We start from the raw sequence: 21208 nt of genomic DNA on the forward strand, positions 1-21208 counted from the left end.
CACGGTGTGATGGTGATGAAAAACGTATATGCCACTTCATGGTTGGCAGCCTGGCACTGTTGAAGGGTTAACTTCGCTGTCTGCCTTTACTTTCTGTCTCATTGCCCACCTTGGCACACACTGACTGAATCAACGTTGTTTTAACGTCATTTCAATGAAATGACGTTAAATCAACGTAGAATAGACCTTGAATTGACATCTGTATCCAGTGGGTCAAGACTCAAATTCTTCAGATTAAATTGGATATTAGATGTATTTTAAAGAATACTATAATGTGTTGGCCATATGAGCGTGCATGCACAACAAACAAACCAACAAATATATATCGTTTTGCTGTTAATTAACACAGTCAAAGCTTTGGACCATTTGTAAAATATTTGATGACAGGGAAATGCTCATTTACCTGCAACCGACCCAAAAACCTCGGAAAGACAGTGTGATACATCACATTGATGGGCATCAGTACATGTGAGGACCGGCCACACGACGCTACTCATGCCTTCGAGACGCACAGTTTAGCCTCCTGAATAACTGACGCAACAAGCAGGAGAGGGTCCCGGGCCTCCACGTGCGTGCCTGCGCGCGGGTCATATAGAGAGAGGGTGGGCAATATGTAGGAGATACAGTGGCGCATGCAACAATATTTAATGCACGTCTCAAACGATACTTTTGGTCATTCTATTCCTGTTTGCGGTGTTTTGTTAGGCATGACATAGCCTAACAATTGCCATTTGCTTTAAGGAATCCACGGAACAGTCTCTGGAGATGATAAATGTTGTAAAAACGCTTGGATCACATTTGTTTTTTTATGTGGAGGCCCATTGGTAGCAAACATCACGATGTCCAATCTCAGACAAAACCGATCAAATAATCGTCTCGAGAATGTCGAGAATGAACGCAGGACTGAAATAACTTGATTTAAAGTGCCAGAGAGGGCACCTTGGAATCGTGTCGTTTTTCGGTCACAGTGTTAACAACGCTCTTGGCCAAGTCAAATTGTTAACGACACCCTTTGTCAAAAACTCTCCATAAGTCACATCAATAAAACTCTATACATGTTTCAATGTAATATATACCAGTATAGGCTAGAGGTGAGTGTGGCCGCAGAACCTTACCTGGTTTGGAACACCGTAATGAAGGTTCAATAACAGCTCGAAAAGGTCGACCATTGGCGGGTTGGAACCGTTCTGCTGATCGCTGTGTTCTGGGTGCAGAATACACGAGATGTGCGCAGGGGTGCGTGTGGCGGAACGCCTGCCAATGCGCGTAGCTCATTCGTCAATAATATTAAATATGATAATGATGATGATGTAGCAGTGCGTGTGCGAGAGACCAGCGTCTGGTCTGTGCATAAAGATTTCTCAAATCGATTCTTGGAACGAACAACATTTTGTTGGCCAGACAATACCTTATAATTGATTTGTAAAAGTATTATTAACCAATTAATCAACATATGTCTTTGGGGGAGGGATACATATGCGGCAGGTAGCCTAGAGGTTAGAGCGTTGCACTAGTAACCGAAAGGTTGCAAGGTTGAATCACTGAGCTGACAAGGTAAAAATCTGTCGTTCTGCCCCTGAACAAGGTAGTTAACCCACTGTTCCTAGGCCGTCATTGTAAATAAGAGTTTGTTCTTTACTGACTTGCCTAGTTAAATAAAGGGAAGAAAAAAATATGCCATGCTATTGAAACGTGTGTGCGTGCAATAACGAGTTGGGCGCTGCACATTTTTGCTTTGGCATTATACATACATTATACATACATTATACATGCATTATACATGCATTATACATACATAGTCTTCACAATCCATGCGTTGCATCACAACAAAAATAATCATGAAACATGTGAGCAACTTCTTCGGTGGTTTAATACTGGTAGGCCTACGGCACTGAAAAGCAAGCAACGCACAAGTTGAAAAAAATCCAACGCCTATGACACACTGCACGCAGTACCACACATCACTGTCTGACAGATGAGTCGCAGCAATGTGGAGTACCGGAAGGCATAGGCCTAAACTACACAACCGGTGAACACAACCGGTGTGCACGAAGCGTAAGTGGTAAAGGGGTGGTATAATTAAAATATCTAACACGTGCGTAAAATGGCTGGTTCATTTTCTAAAGTGATCTTTAAAATATATTTTTTTCTCAATGAGAACATTTTGGGTCGTGAAATGCCCAACCTCAGTTTATATAAAGAACCGGTGGTGTTTTAAAGATGGCCCTAAAGCTAGACTGTGGCCGACGTGACCTCGGCAAATATGTAATTTGTTAGACCAATGGTTTTAACTTAACCTAAAAATGTCCCCTTTTCAAATCGAAAATTATAGGTAGTCTTCATTTATACGTGAAACCGAGACATGTAAATGGACGTGTTTGTGGCTCCTGGCAGAATTTCCTTGGCTCGACGTGACACTTTTACAAAGCGATCTGTGTGGATTTTGTCACAATGATAAACATTATTTATGCGCCACTAAGCTAGAGACACGTCATTTAACATGTCTATAAGAACAGGCGATCAAAACGCCAATGTCCTTACGAGTGAAATAAATAAGTATTATCGAAAATACTTGGAATGAAGTTCAAATTTAAGGGGAATAAAATGTGATTTAAGTATAGATCTGTTATCTATTATCCGCAAATATCATTATTGATAGCCTACTATTCTTATAAATATATTGCTATTTTTGTCTGACACTGAATATGTCTTATTATTTACACTACATATTTAAATATTACAAAAAAAGTATTAGGCTGCCTATTAAATGATAACCGTCGTATTAGTTTAATTGCTATACGCAAAGCGCTTGTCATGCAACCTGGCTACTGGATGTAGCCTATTACAAAGCTGCTTGCACGCATTCATTTCAACGCTTCACCTAAAGGCAGATGAAATGAAATAGACGCATTTTTTTTTATCCTGTGGTATTTTTCAAGGAAATGTTTTAATAACTTCATGTGCATTTCACCTCCTCGTGTAAAGCAGCCATTCCTCGGGTCCTTTTAAATAATTGAACACTGCTTAGTGACTCCTTTGCATCTCTCCTGCACTTACTCCACTTCACGCTCTCTGTTTTCCATTTGTTGGGAAACTGGTTATCTAAAATAATAAGTCTGTTCAAAGGCAGTAGCGGCAGTGAGTCTTGCGCATGAGCTCAAACATGCGTGAAACTTCAGAATGCCGTGAAACAATGAAAAATGGATCTCCACAATAGCCCCAATAGAAAGCAACCCGAAAGAAGCCTTTACATGATTTAAATCATGGAATATCCCTAAAGCTTTAGTAAAACCTAATTATGAAGCAGTTAGAACAATTCAACACAGTATCCCCAGGTAAGTTGAAACAGGTCTCTCTAGATCGGGGGGCGGACGACGAGATAAACAGACCCACAAAATGCGTCTATTTCATTTCATTGGGATGCGAGGGGAGCGGGATTTCTGATGGAAGGTCTAAATTCAACGAATGACCGGGCTCCAACGAGCCTCTTGTACTGGCTGACGGAGACTGAGTAGGCTAGTCACTGGATGATGATACAGCATCTAGATTCTAAGCCCCTCGGAGCCCACTGCGTCACTACAGCCCCAAAATAAGAATAACAGTCTTTTATTTACTTCCCATCGAAGCCCATGCTGTGATTTGATAGGAAATCATCCGGTGATTTGACGCAGACCTCCGGCACAAAGCAAACTTAAATTCAAGAAGTCAGCAGAATAACTTAAAGAAAAATGCATCTGGAATATGTCAGCCTGATGCCGAATTAATACCACCGTTATGACTGTGTTGTGTGTGTAGCTTTGGGCAATTGGTGAAACCTCTATGCTACAGGACAACAACACAGGGGAATGAAAAAGTGTAACCAAAATGTCAATTTAAAATCATTTCAGAGACTACTTTCAAATAGCCAGGGGTTCCCAAACGGTTTTACTCGCCCCCCCTGCCAGCATTGGGGAACATCCGGCACCACGTGCATTCAACTATTACAACTTTCAAGAGTAAGTTTAAAGCCAGACTGAGTTCCTTTAAAAAAAAAATATATATATATATATATATATATATATATATATATATATATATATATATATATATATATATATATAATTTATTTGTTTTTTGGGAACCACTGGCCTAGACTACCGGTTCATCTGGTTTTCATTGGTCTCATTTGCTCAGTATATATTGACAGCGTGACAAAACGATATAATAAAACCTGCCACTTTATGTAGAAATAGCACCACTTTGTGGAGGTCTACGGAATAGCAACATAATGTTCTCGAAATAAAATATAAAAAATATAGAAATAATTTTTGCATAGAATATATGATATTCCCTATTCCCAAACGAAACCTTCATATTGACATTTCTTTGGAGGTGGAGGAATAAATAGGACTGCTGTTTCTGTCTAACATACAAACTAATAAAATACTATTTTTTTTGTTGTGATATTTAGCCTATCAATTATTAGGCATATATAATACATGTATTTACTATATATATATAGTAAATACATGTATTATATGTGACTAAACCTATATACACAGTACCAGTCAAATGTTTGGACACACCTACTAATTCAAGGGTTTTTCTTTATTTTTCACAATTTTCTACAGTGTAGAATAATAGTGAAGACATCACAACTATGAAATAACACATATGGAATCATGTAGTAACCAAAAAGTGTTAAACAAATCAAAATATATTTTAGATTTGAGATTCTTCAAAGTAGACACCCTTTGCCTTGATGACAGCTTTGCACATTCTTGGCATTCTCTAAATCAGCTTCACCTGGAATGCTTTTCCAACAGTCTTGAAGGAGTTCCCACATATGCTGAGCACTTGTTGGCTGCTTTTCCTTCACTCTGCGGTCCAATTCATCCCAAACCATCTCAATTGGGTTGAGGTTGGGTGATTGTGGAGGCCAGGTCATCTGATGCAGCACTCCGTCACTCTCCTTCTTGGTCAAATTGCACTTACACAGCCTGGAGGTATGTTTTCAGTCATTGTCCTGTTGAAAAACAAATGATAGTCCCACTAAGCGCAAACCAGATGGGATGGCGTATTGCTGCAGAATGCTGTAGTAGCCATGCTGGTTAAGTGTGCCTTGAATTCTAAATAAATCACAGACAGTGTCCCCAGCAAAGCACCCCCACACCATCACACCTCCTAGTCCATGCTTCACGGTGGGAACCACAATGTGGAGATCATCCGTTCACCTACTCTGCGTCTCACAAAGACACAGCGGTTGAAACCAAAGATCTCAAATTTAGACTCATCAGACTAACGGACAGATTTCCACCGGTCTAATGTCCATTGCTCGTGTCTCTTGGCCCAAGCAAGTCTCCTCTTCTTATTGGTGTCCTTTAGTAGTGGTTTCTTTGCAGCAATACAACCATGACGGCCTGATTCACACAGTCTCCTCTGAACAGTTGATGTAGAGATGTGTCTGTTACTTGAACTCTGTGAAGCATGTAATCTGCTTCAATCTGAGGCTGGTAACTCTAATGAACGTATCCTCTGCAGCAGAGGTAACTCTGGGTCTTCCTTTCCTGTTGTGGTCCTCATGAGAGCCAGTTTCATCATACCGCTTGATGGTTTTTGCGACTGCACTTGAAGAAACTTAACAAGTTTTGACTGGTACTGTATGTATGCAGGTTACTTCAAACAGTTATAACCAATAAACGATGGCAAAATCTGTCTTACAGTGCATTTGGAAAGTATTCAGATCCCTTGACGTTTTTCACATTTTGTTACATTACAGCCTTATTCTAAAATGTATTAAATCGTTTTTTTCCCCATCATCAATCTACACACAATACCCCATAATTACAAAGCAAAAAAAATAGTTTTTAGAAATGTTTGCAAATGTATAAAACACAAACAACTGAAATATGACATTTACATAAGTATTCAGACTCTTTGCTTGGAGACTCGAAATTGAGCTCAGGTGCATCCTCTTTCCATTGATCATCCTTGAGATGTTTCTACAACTTGATTGGAGTCCACCCTGTGGGAAATTCAATTGATTGGACATGATTTGGAAAGGCACACACCTGTCTATATAAGGTCCCACAGTTGAAATTGCATGTCAGAGCAAAAACCAAGCCATGAGGTCAAAGGAATTGTCCGTAGAGCTCCGAGACAGGATTGTGTCAAGGCACAGTTCTGGGGAAGCGTATGTAACCGATGTGAAATGGCTAGTTAGTTAGCGGTGGTGCGCGCTAATAGCATTTCAATCAGTGACGTCACTCGCTCTGAGACTTGAAGTAGGGTTTCCCCTTGCGTTGCAAGGGCCGCGGCTTTTGTGGCACGATGGGTAACGATGCTTCGTGGGGTGTCAGTTGTTGATGTGTGCAAGGGTCCCTGGTTCGAGCCCAGGTTGGGGCGAAGAGAGGGACGGAACCTACACTGTTACATTGGTGCTGTGACCCGGATCATTGGTTGCTGCGGAAAAGGAGGAGGTCAAAAGGGGGGTGAGTGTAACCGATGTGAAATGGCTAGTTAGTTAGCGGTGGTGCGCGCTAATAGCATTTCAATCAGTGACGTCACTCGCTCTGAGACTTGAAGTAGGGTTTCCCCTTGCGTTGCAAGGGCCGCGGCTTTTGTGGCGCGATGGGTAACGATGCTTCGTGGGGTGTCAGTTGTTGATGTGTGCAAGGGTCCCTGGTTCGAGCCCGGGTTGGGGCGAAGAGAGGGACAGAACCTACACTGTTACACGTACCAAAACATTTCTGCAGCATTGAAGGTCCCCAAGAACACAGTGGCCTCCATCATTCTTAAATGGAAGAAGTTTGGAACCACCAAGACTCTTCCTAAAACTGTCCGCCCGGCCAAACTGAGCAATCGGGGGAGAAGGACCTTGGTCAGGGAGGTGACCAAGAACCCAATGGTCACTCTGACAGAGCTCCAGAGTTCCTCTGTGGAGATGGGAGAACCTTCCAGAAGGACAACCATCTCTGCAGCACTCCACCAATCAGGCCTTTATGGTAGAGTGGCCAGACTGAAGCCACTCCTCAGTAAAAGGCACATGACAGCCCGCTTGGAGTTTGCCAAAAGGCACCTAAAGGACTCAGACCATGAGAAATAAGATTCTCTGGTCTGATGAAACAAAGATTGAACTCTTTGACCTGAATGCCAAGCGTCACGTCTGGAGGAAACCTGGCACCATCCCTACGGTGAAGCATGGTGGTGGCACTATCATGCTGTGGGGATGTTTTTCAGCGGCAGGGACTGGGAGAATAGTCAGGATCGAGGGAAAGATGAACGGAGCAAAGTACAGAGATCCTTGATGAAAACCTGCTCTAGAGCACTCAGGACCTCAGACTGGGGCGAAGGTTGACCTTTCAACATGACAACGACCCTAAGCACACAGTCAAGACAACGCAAGAGTGGCTTTTGGACAAGTCTCTGAATGTCATTGAGTGGCCCAGCCAGAGACCGGACTTGAACCTGATCGAACATCTTTGGAGAGACCTGAAATTAGCTGCAGCGACGCTCCCCATCCAACCTGTCCGAGCTTGAGAGGATCTGCAGAGAAGAATGGGAGAAACTCCCCAAATACAGGTGTGCCAAGCTTGTAACGTCATACCCAAGAAGACTCAAGGCTGTAATCGCTGCGAAAGGTGCTTCAACAAAGTACTGAGTAAAGGGTCTGAATACTTATGTAAATGTGATATTTCCGTTTTTTATTTTTAATACATTTGCAAAAATATCTAAAACTTGTTTTTGCTTTGTCATTATGGGGTATTGTGTGTAGATTGATGAGGGGGGAAAAACTATTTAATCCATTTTAGAATAAGGCTGTAATGTAACAAAATGTGGATAAGTCAAGGGTTGTGAACCTATAGTTATTTGGGTTTTTCGAACTTTAACGATAAATAATGTAATGGTTCACTGGCCAAAGTATAAGCCATGGTGTGGCCAGAGAACTGTGCCCGAAGCCACAGGCCAAGGACCTCTGTGAAACCTTTACTGGCGAATTCAATTCGTCGGGAGTGCCACGGCAGCACCGCTCCATGCTGTCACAAACACCAACGTGGTAATTTACTATAAGCTGCATCTGTGACCAGACATTCCTTTAACATTGTGGAATTTGAAGGAGTATATTCTCAGTGCTAAGACGTGATACGGAGAGCAAAGGCAAATAGGCTAGTAAAAAAAGCAATAGCCTAATAATTATAATAATTGAATTAACGTATAGATAATAACATCAACCACAACTAAATGATATAGAAATATTAAAGTAATAATAATAGTAACAATAATTGTAATAAAATAATTCCTAGAAAAATAGTCTTAATTTAATTCACGTAAAATGGCTCAGTATTCAGTAAAAGGTCTAAGCAATGTAAACCTTCGCTTTAACGAAAATGTAACTGCTCAATGAACCATGGCTTAAATCACCTATAATTAGAGAGGAAGGAGACTAACGCGAAATGAATGACTGACGTTAAAACAGAAAACACACAATTAAACAAAATCTAACAAAAATAAATAGCCTACATATTTTGGAGAACACGGATTTCTTTCACCAGATTCGTCACCTACGTCAATTCATCTTAATTAATGTAGATATATAAGGACATGTCATGGCTACGATTCAAGTTGGGAGTGGGAACGCACACATCTTTACAGTATCACTTGTGGTCACACAAGCCACACTGGCCTCTATATTTGCACAACATAGTCCTTTTGGTGGCTTGTCGACAGAAATGATCAATTCATAAACATTGTATTCAAATCCATTGCCAATCTTGTTCAACACCGATTATAGCCCATCTAACACCATCCACAAAAATAAATATTGTAGACCAGTAGTAGCCTATGTAGTCTTCACCCGAAGAATATTAGGATACCTTTCGATCTTAAACTACCAAAATATAAAGGCCACTGCTCGACAATATCAAACAACTCAAACTATTTTTTTGTGGTTGCCGGTTGACGTACGAGTGAACCTTACAGTGCACCTGAATGTTCTGGTTCAAGTGATCCGCGAGGTTCTGAGAGTGAATTTGAGGCGCGTCTAATGGCTTGTTTTTAAAGGATGTATCTCGTTGCCGGTTAGGATTAATGTGTCTTTTAATCGACATTTTAAGAGACGGAGCGGCAGTTGGAGCGCACCTCAGCCCCAGTCTAAATTGCTTCCATACAGAGGTCATGACTCAGAGTCCATTATTACCCCGAATCATTTTTTTTCGCTAAGCGCTGCTGTCAGTAGGATTACATGAGCTACTCGTGACTGTATAGGCCTACTAATACTAGCGATGGTCGATAACATCCCAAATGTTCTGTTTACTCAGCAGGTAGGACTAACGTATGTGTCTATTATTATTAGCATATTATAATAATTATTATCACTAATATGCTATTAGTATCACTATTATTATATTTGGCAAAGCAATTGAATAACTTCACAGACAATATTACAATTAAATCAGTCGTGCATTTTCAAGAAAAAAACTTATATGCGTATGAAAGTAAAGCAAATTATAAGTGTTCGTATTCCCTTTTTGCATGTTCGATAGCCTATTTACGTTTTGGTTCAGCTATTCATTGTGAAAAAGGTTGACGGATGGCAGCCTAACATAAAGCCCATACATTAAAAACGTCAGCAAGGTATGCTGGAATCAGTTTTACTGTGCAGTAGGCCTAAAATGAAAATGAGATATCCTATCCGGAAATATGCACTTTGATACTCACTTCAATATCTCAATACTTTAGATAATATGAACCTTGAGCAAACTCAAGAAGTTTGAATGAACTTTTCGTGCAAATTGCGTTTATCAAGAAAAACAGTAATCTTCTTATACCTGTTTCGAAATTGAGTCCTTGGGAGCTATGACATGCAACAAAGAGGATTGTTTTTCCTTCAGCTAAATGCCATGAACCTGGCACCCTCGTCGCCTTTTTTTCTCTGAATACGTTTTCACCTGAAATAAAATCCGTCTGACCTAAGACGCAGAGAGAGAATGTTGGGGAGGGAGAAAGCGAGTTGTTATCGTCAGCACTCTGCACTGTGTCATTGGGCAGAAGTATTTGACAGTTGGAATGATCTGTAAATACTTCATTAAACTGTATATGAGTTAGGCTACCCCTTGTGCCTCATGGTCCACTTCTGGTAAGATTTACAAATGATAACATAAACACACACCCCCCAAAAATCTATTCGTGTTTGAAAGAGGTGGAGGTAGGAGGGGCTCGCGAGCTTCCAGAATTAAATCGGTCCACTTAAATTAAGAACAAAACAACGAGGTCGAGTAATGATGGATGGAGCGCGTGTACAATGTTTGGGCCAGGAATCATTTGACCCGCTACATGGATTGTCCTCCAGAAGGACACCATGCCAGATGTGCATTATTGTCAATAATTGTACAGCATTCTTCATATCACTTCCTATGGGATGTATGAAAAACCTTTACTGGAAATCAAGAAGAGAAATCATGGAATATCAGACTGGGCAAAGCTCTATTCTTGAACATCTAGAAATTGAGACAAACAATTATCCAAATGGGCAACTGAGTGACTTAGTCATCTTGATGAGCATGTTATAGCTCAATGAAGGACTCAGCAGGTAGTTTATTATGCACATTATAAACTGGCTGGTTCGAGCCCTGGATGTTGATTGTCTGACAGCCATGGTATATCAGACCATATACCACGGGTATGACAAAACATTTATTTTTACTGCTCTAATTACATTGGTAACCTGTTTATAATAGCAATAAGGCACCTCAGGGGTTTGTGGGATATGGCCAATATACCACAGCTAAGGGCTGTATCCAGGCACTTCACGTTGCGTCATGCATAAGAACAGCCCTCATGCCTTATTGCTTAATTATGGAATGGTGTTTACTTGACATTTTAATATCTGAAATAAGTTAGCGGACTTTAATGGGTGTTGACAATACAGGGCAGGCACCAGAGAGAGGGTGAGTGAGTACCTGCCAGACCAGGGGCACAACAGCAGAATGACAGGTCCACTGGTTGTTGAGGGTATAGGGTGTTCAGATATTGGAACAGGATGTATGGCTACAAGTCTAACTCCATTTCCATCCTGACTCTTTACCATACAGTTAGATTAAAGCACCGGGGAGGTGTAGCTCAGCTGAAAACACTGGTTTTCCAACACCGTTGTCACACATTTATCCTCTGACCCAACGCCTAAAAGGGGACGTCAAGCTCAGGCATATGTTTAGAGCACATGGAAACAAATATGGCTGAATAGTAGCCCTATATTCAACCTAGGTACAACTATTCATGTGATTAAGGAGGTAGGTAGGGAAGAAAGAGAGAAGGAGAGAGGGAGAGAGTGGAGAGAGGGGGGAGAGAGGGAGAGGTGGGGAGAGAGAGGAAAGAGAGAGAGGAAAGAGAGAGAGAGCGAGCGAGAGAGGGGAGAGAGAGGTGGGGAAAGAGAGGGAAGAGAGAGAGGAAGAGAGAGAAAGAGAGGGCGAGAGAGAGAGGGAGAGAAAGAAGGAGAGAGGGGAGAGAGAGGAGAGAGAAGGAAATCTTATCTGTTCATCAATGAAGGAGGGGCTGGGGGGGTGACCATTTTATAGCTACTGATGCTGCAGCCATTTGAGAGTCGTCAAAGGCAAGCTGATAGGGTTTGAAGTCCACCTCACTAAGTCAAGGAGACAGAACAACAAACACATTTCTAACTAATCAACACACAGGTCCAACATCAAACATATACACTGATGCACGATCGCACCCGCACACGCGTGTACGTAGACACATAAGCACGTAAGCACACACACACACATGCGTTCACACACACACAAACATTTATCGCCGCACCCATCAATATTGGTGGCCTTGACTCTGAGCTCACATGAGTATCTCTCACCAATGAGCACTCAGGCAGGAAGCCTTGAATTCTGGGAAAATAAACTTCAGGCATTTATATCACACTACATTGTTTTGGTGTGGAGTTCGGTTGCCCCGATGCATGTAGATGTTGAAGTCTTCTTACCATGAGTTTCATCAGACCCTGGGGTCTTGTGGTTTTGCATCTGAAGCGCTCTTCCGAACCCGGACATGAGAATGGCTTTGTGGGTAAGACAATAGCGGCAAAGACAGTTTCTCTTCGTGAATCCCTTAGTGGGCGGAGCTAGCTGCCATGAAGAATGTCAATCATTGACTGACAGACACCAATGAGGAAGCTTTAAATCTCCCAGGTAAATCCATTTGATTTGCTAAAAAACAAAAAGCGACAAAAAGCAGTTAATCATTGAAAGCAAGCCCTAGTGAAAGACATTTAATGTCCCAAAGATGAAGGGAACAAATACCTTGGTCCAAGCGCCCGACACATGAACAGAAACTTCAGGATGGGTTGGAGATTCAACCATTCAGGTAACACAGATTTCGGTTCCACACAAGGGATTTCAACGTTTCTTATTCAGCACAACTACCACAACCACCACAACCAATACTAATACCACAACAATCACTACCACTACCACCACCACCACCAATACTACTACAACCACCACTACTACTACCACAACCAACAACAACACTACCACAACTACCACCATCACCACCATTACTACCACCACTAAAACCACTACCAATACCTCTACCACCACCAGCAATACTACTACCACCAACACCAGCACTACAACAACCACCATTTTTTTTACACCACCACCACTAGTACCACCACCCAACCACTACCACAACCACTACTACCACCACAATTACCACAACCACCACTACTAACACCACCACCACTACTACTAACACTCTACCACAACCACCAACACCACTACCACTACAACCACCACAACTACTCCCACCATTACTTTCACCACCACCACTATTACTCCACCACCCCTACTACTCCACCACCACTACTACTACCACCACCACCACTACTACCACCACCATTACTTCAACTACCACCACATCCACTACCACAACCATGACTTCCACCACAATTACCAGCACCACCACCACCAACAAGATTACTTTCAACACCATCATTTCTACCACAACAACACTACCATCACCACACCTACCACAACCACCATTACAACCATACCACCAATACCACTAATAACACGACCACCACTACCACCACCACACCTAACAACACCACCACCACCATTACCACCACAACCACCACTACCCACATTACCCACACAACCACAATTACCACTTCTACCAGCACCACTACCCCCACTACTAACACCACAACCACTATTACCAACACATCTCCAGCACTACTACTATCAAGTCCACTACTACTACTACCACCATTACTTCCACCATCATCACTACTAGTACCACCACTACTACCACCACCACACCTACCCACACAACCACCACCATTACCACCACCACAACAACTACTAGCAATACTGCTGCCACCACCACCACCATCACTGCTACTACCACCATTACTTCCACCACCACCACTACTACTACCACCAGCATTACTTCAACTACCACCACTTCCACTACCACAACCACTACTACCACCACAATTACCAGCACCACCACCACGATTAGTACCAACACCATCATTACTACCACGACCACACTACCATCACCACACCTACCACAACCACCATCACCACCAATACCACTAATAACCCGACCACCACAACCACTACCACTACCACCACCACACCTAACAACACCACCACCATTACCACCACCAACACCACAACTACACACATTACCCACACAACCACCATTACCACTACCACCACTATTACCACCACCACTAATACCACAACCACCACTACCACCATTACCAACACCAACTCCACCACTACTTCCACCACCACCATCACCATTACTTCAACCACCACCACTACCATGACCACCACCACAACTACCACCACCAGTTACATTACCACCACCACCACTTAAACCATTACTACCATCATCACCAATACCACTAATACCACCACCAAAACTACCCCCAAAACTATCACCACCACACCTAACACCATCACTAACTCCACAACTACTACTACCACCACCAACACCACCATCGCCAATAATACCACCACCAATAATACCACCACCACCACCAATACCACTACCACTATATTGACTACCACTAACACCACTAATACCACCACTACCACCACCACCACCACTACTACTACTACCACCACTACCGATACTACTACCACCACTATCACCATTACTACTACCACCACTACAACTGCTACTACCACAACTACAACTATCACAAACAACACTACAACTACCACCATTACCAAAACTACCACAACCACCAATAGTACTACCCCCACCACTACCACAACCACCACTAACACCAACAATACCACCACCACTACCACAACCACTACTTCCACCACAATTACCACCCCCACCACCACCTCAACTACTATGACAACCTCCCCTACTACCACCACCATCATCATTACTACCACAACCACCACTATTACCACCACCACTACTACCACCACCACTAATATCACCACCAATACCACAACCACCACTACCACCAAAACCACTATTACCTACACCATTACCAGCATCACTACCACTACCACCACATGCACTACTACTACCATCATTACTTCCACCATAACCACTACTACTTCAACCACCACCACTACTACCACCACCATTACTTCAACCAAAACCACTACCACTATAACAACCAATACTACCACTACAATTACCACCACCACCACCACCACTACTACCACCACTACCACCACCACTAACACCACTACTACTACCACCACCACCACTACCACCACTACCCCCACAACAATCACCACAACCTCCACCACAGTTAAAACCACCACCTACATTACCACTACCACCACTACCACTACTAGTACCACCACTACCACAACTACTAACACCATCACAACCATAACTAACACAACCACCACTACCACCAATAATACTACCACTATTAACACCACCCCAATACTACCACCACCACTACCACTACTACCACCACCTCTACCACCAACAGCACTACTCCTACCCCCATTACTTCTACCACCACCACTACCACCACCACCATTACTTCAACCACCACCACTACCACAACCACTACTACCACCACAATTACCACCACCACCACCATTACTACCACCACTACCACTACTACTACCACCACTACCACAAATACCACCACCACTACTACTACCACCATCACTACCACCAGTACTACCACTACTACTTCTATTACAACCACCACTACCACTACTACCACCACCTCTACCACCAACAGCACTACTCCTACCCCCATTACTTCTACCACCACCACTACCACCACCACCATTACTTCAACCACCACCACTACCACAACCACTACTACCACCACAATTACCACCACCACCACCATTACTACCACCACTACCACTACTACTACCACCACTACCACAAATACCACCACCACTACTACTACCACCATCACTACCACCAGTACCACCACTACTACTTCTATTACAACCACCACTACCAACACTACCACCACCAACACTACAACTACCACCACTACCATAACCAATACTATTACCACCACCACTACCACAACCCCCACTAAAACCACCAGTACAACTACCACCATAACCACCAACAACACTACCACCGCCACCACTACTACTATTCAGCGTTTCTGTGTGTGCATATACTTATGTGTGTTTGTGTTTGTGTACGTGTGTGTGCTGCAGCTGTCCATGTGTGGGAATGTTGGTGTGATATTGATCTATCCCTTGGTGAGGAGAGGCCAGGGTTAGAGGCCAGAGCAGTGCTGTGATCTCCTGTTTGTTATTGCTATGTTGCCCTTGGACAGGTTAACACAGCACTACATCAACCCCCTCCTTTGAGTTTGACAGTACGGTAGTACTACCACCTCCCCCCACTGCCCTATCCATCAATCCATCTATCCATTCTTCAAAAGCCCTCTGTGGTCCTGCTAATATGGAACATATTGAGGGCCGTGTAGTGCCCAGGCCAGGAAGAAGCAGACGGCATCCGAAATGCAACCCTATTCCCTACATAGTGCAATACTTCTGACCAGAACTGATAGGGTTCTGGTAAAAAGTAGTGCTCTATGTAAGGAACAGGGTGTCATTTGGTGATGGCTTTGGTGGTGGCTTTATAACTGCTAATCACAAACAGTTATATTCATCAGACCTCAGCCCCTCACCACTACTACCACCACCACCAATACTATTACCACCAACAACACTACAACCACCACCAATACTACCACTAAAACAACTACCACCAACAATACTACTAGACCACTAGCAGCAATACTATTACCACCACCACCAGAAGAACTATTAATACCACCATTACTTCCACCACCACCACCACCACTATTACCACCACCATTACTTCAACCACCACCACTACCAAAACTGCAACTACCACCACCACTACTACCACCACAACAGCTACTAACACTACTACTACTACAACCACCACTACAACCACCACCACTACTAATACCACCACTGCCACCAATACCAGCACCATCACCACCAATACTACTACCACCACAACTACCACAACCACCACAACCAATACTAATACCACCAACACTACAACTACCACAACAATCACTACCACTACCACTACCACCACCACCACTACTACAACCACCACTACTACTACCACAACCAACAACAACACTACCACCACCACAACTACCACCATCACCAACATTACTACCACCACTAAAACCACTACAAATACCTCTACCACCACCAGCAATACTACTACCACCAACACCAGCACTACAACAACCACACATTTTTTTACACCACCACCACTAGTACTACCACCACCACCACTACAACCATCACCCAACCACTACCACAACCACTACTACCACCACAATTACCACAACCACCACTACTACCACCACCACCACTACTACTAACACTCTACCACAACCACCAACACCACTACCACTACAACCACCACTACTACCACCACCATCATAACCACCAAGACCACCACTACTACCACGACCACCACTACCACAATACCACCATTACCACCATCACCCCCACCACCACTATCACTACCTCCACTACAACTACCACCACTACCACCACCATTACTTCAACCACCACCCTGATCACTACCACAACTACTACTACCATCACAATTACCACAATCACCACCACCACCACCACTACTACCAACATCACTACCACAAAAACCAACACTACTACCACCACCATCATAACTACCACCACCACCACTATCACAACCATTACTACCACCACAATTACCACCACCACTACCACAAAACGACCATTACTACCACCACTACCACAACCACCACAATTACCACCACCAATACAACTACCACAACCACCACTACAACTACCACAACCCACCACTACCATCACCACCACCATTACTCCCACCACCACAACCACCACTACTACCACCACCACCACTACTACTAACAGCACTACCACAACCACCAACACCACTACCACTACTGCCACCACCATCATAACTACCAAGACCACCACTACTACCACGACCACCACTACCACAATACCACCATTACCACCATCACCACTACAACTACCACCACTACCACCACCACACCTACCACCACCATTACTTCAACCACAACTACTACTACCATCACAATTACCACAACCACCACCACAATTACCAACATCACTACCACAAAAACCACCACTACTACCACCACCATCATAACTACCACCACCACCACCACCACTATCACAACCATTACTACCACCACTACCACAAAACCACCATTACCACCAACCACTACCACAACCACTACAACCACCACAATTACCACCACCAATACCACTACAACTACCACAACCACCACAACAACTAACAACCCACCACTACCATCATCACCAACATTACTACCACCACCACCACTAACACTACTACCACCATTACTACCACCACCACCACAACTACCACTACTACCACTACTAAAACCACCACAATTACAACCACAACTACCACTACTATCACAACCAGCAATTCTACAACCACCACCACCACTACTCTAACCACCACCACCACAACCACCACTACCATCACCATCACCACCACTACCACAACCAGCACCACCAATTCCACAACCACCAGCACTACTACTACCACCACCCAAAACAACACAACCATCATCACCACCATTACTACCACCAGCAGCACAAAAACTACTTACACCAATACCACCACCACCACCACCCAGCAATACTACTACCACGACCACCACCAGCAATACTACTACCACCACCACCACCACTACCACAACCATCACTTCCACCACCACTACCACTACCACCACCACCACTACCACCACCACCACTACCACAACCATCACTACTACTACCAGCACTACTACTCGTATCTCAACCACCACTACTACCACCACCACCACCACCACTACCACTAACACCGCTACCACAACCACCACTACCACAAAAACCACCACTACTACCACCACCATCATAACTACCACGACCACCACTACCACAATACCACCATCACCACCATCACCACAACCTCCACTACAACTACCACCACTACCACCACCGCTACCACCATCACCACCATTACTACCACCACCAACACCACTACTACTACCACCACCACTACCACCAAAACCACCACTACTACCACCATCATCATAACTATACCGACCACCACTACTACCACCACCACCACCACAATACCACCATTACCACAATCACCACCACTATCGTGACTTCCATTACAACTACCACCACTACCACCACCACTACTACCATCACCACCATTATTACCACCACCACCACTATCACTACCATCACTACCACTACTTAAACCACCACCACCACAACTACAACCACCACTAACCACCACCAGCAATTCTTCAACCACCACCACCACTACTCTAACCACAACTACCACAACCACCACTACCACTACCTCCACCACCACTACCACAACCACTACCACCAATTCCACAACCACCACCACTACTACTACGACTACTACCACCCTGAACAACACAACCACCATCACCACTACTACCACTATCACCACTATTACTACCACCAGCAGCACTAAAACTACTTACATCACCGCTAGCACCACCACCACCACTACTACAACCATTACTACCACCACAATTACCAACACCACTACTCCAAAACCACCATTACCACCACCACTACCACAACAACCACCACAATTACCACCACCAATACCACTACCACCACAACTACCACAACCACCACTACAACTACCACAAATAACAACCCACCACTACCATCATCACCACCATTACTACCACCACCACCACCATTACCACTACCACCAATACTACCACCACAACTACCACTACTAAAACCACCACAACTACAACTACCACCACTACCACAACCAGCACAGCCAACTCTACAATCACCACCACTACTACCACCATCACCACCATTACTACCACCACCACCATCAGCACTAAAACAACTTACACCACAATTACCACCATCACCACCACTACCAGCACTACTACTATCACTATTGCTTCCACCACCACTACTTCAACCACCACCAATACCACTAACACAACCACTACTACCACCACTATTACCACCACTACCACCACCACCACTACCACCACAACCATCAGCAATACTACTACCACCACAACCACCACCACCACTACCACAACCAGCACTACTACTACAAGCACAACTACTATCACCACCACCACAACTACTCCCACCATTACTTTCACCACCACCACTATTACTCCACCACCCCTACTACTACTCCACCACCACTACTACTACCACCACCACCACTACTACCACCACCATTACTTCAACTACCACCACATCCACTACCACAACCATGACTTCCACCACAATTACCAGCACCACCACCACCAACAAGATTACTTTCAACACCATCATTTCTACCACAACAACACTACCATCACCACACCTACCACAACCACCATTACAACCATACCACCAATACCACTAATAACACGACCACCACTACCACCATCACACCTAACAACACCACCGCCACCATTACCACCATAACCACCACTACACACATTACCCACACAACCACCATTACCACTTCTACCACCACCACTACCACCACTACTAACACCACAACCACTATTACCAACACATCTCCAGCACTACTACTATCAAGTCCACTACTACTACTACCACCATTACTTCCACCATCATCACTACTAGTACCACCACTACTACCACCACCACACCTACCCACACAACCACCACCATTACCACCACCACAACAACTACTAGCAATACTGCTGCCACCACCACCACCAGCACTGCTACTACCACCATTACTTCCACCACCACCACTACTACTACCACCAGCATTACTTCAACTACCACCACTTCCACTACCACAACCACTACTACCACCACAATTACCAGCACCACCATCACGATTAGTACCAACACCATCATTACTACCACGACCACACTACCATCACCACACCTACCACAACCACCATCACCACCAATACCACTAATAACCCGACCACCACAACCACTACCACTACCACCACCACACCTAACAACACCACCACCATTACCACCACCAACACCACAACTACACACATTACCCACACAACCACCATTACCACTACCACCACTATTACCACCACCACTAATACCACAACCACCACTACCACCATTACCAACTCCACCACTACTTCCACCACCACCATCACCATTACTTCAACCACCACCACTACCACGACCACCACCACAACTACCACCACCAGTTACATTACCACCACCACCACTTAAACCATTACTACCATCATCACCAATACCACTAATACCACCACCAAAACTACCCCCAAAACTATCACCACCACACCTAACACCATCACTAACTCCACAACTACTACTACCACCACCAACATCACCAATAATACCACCACCAATAATACCACCACCACCACCAATACCACTACCACTATATTGACTACCACTAACACCACTAATACCACCACTACCACCACCACCACCACTACTACTACTACCACCACTACCGATACTACTACCACCACTATCACCATTACTGCTACCACCACTACAACTGCTACTACCACAACTACAACTACCACCAAAACCACCACTACTACCACCATCATCATAACTATACCGACCACCACTACTACCACCACCACCACCACAATACC

The sequence above is a fragment of the Salmo salar genome, chromosome 21 (genome assembly GCF_965601325.2).
Source record: "Salmo salar chromosome 21, fSalSal1, whole genome shotgun sequence".
In the NCBI taxonomy this organism is placed as follows: domain Eukaryota; kingdom Metazoa; phylum Chordata; class Actinopteri; order Salmoniformes; family Salmonidae; genus Salmo; species Salmo salar.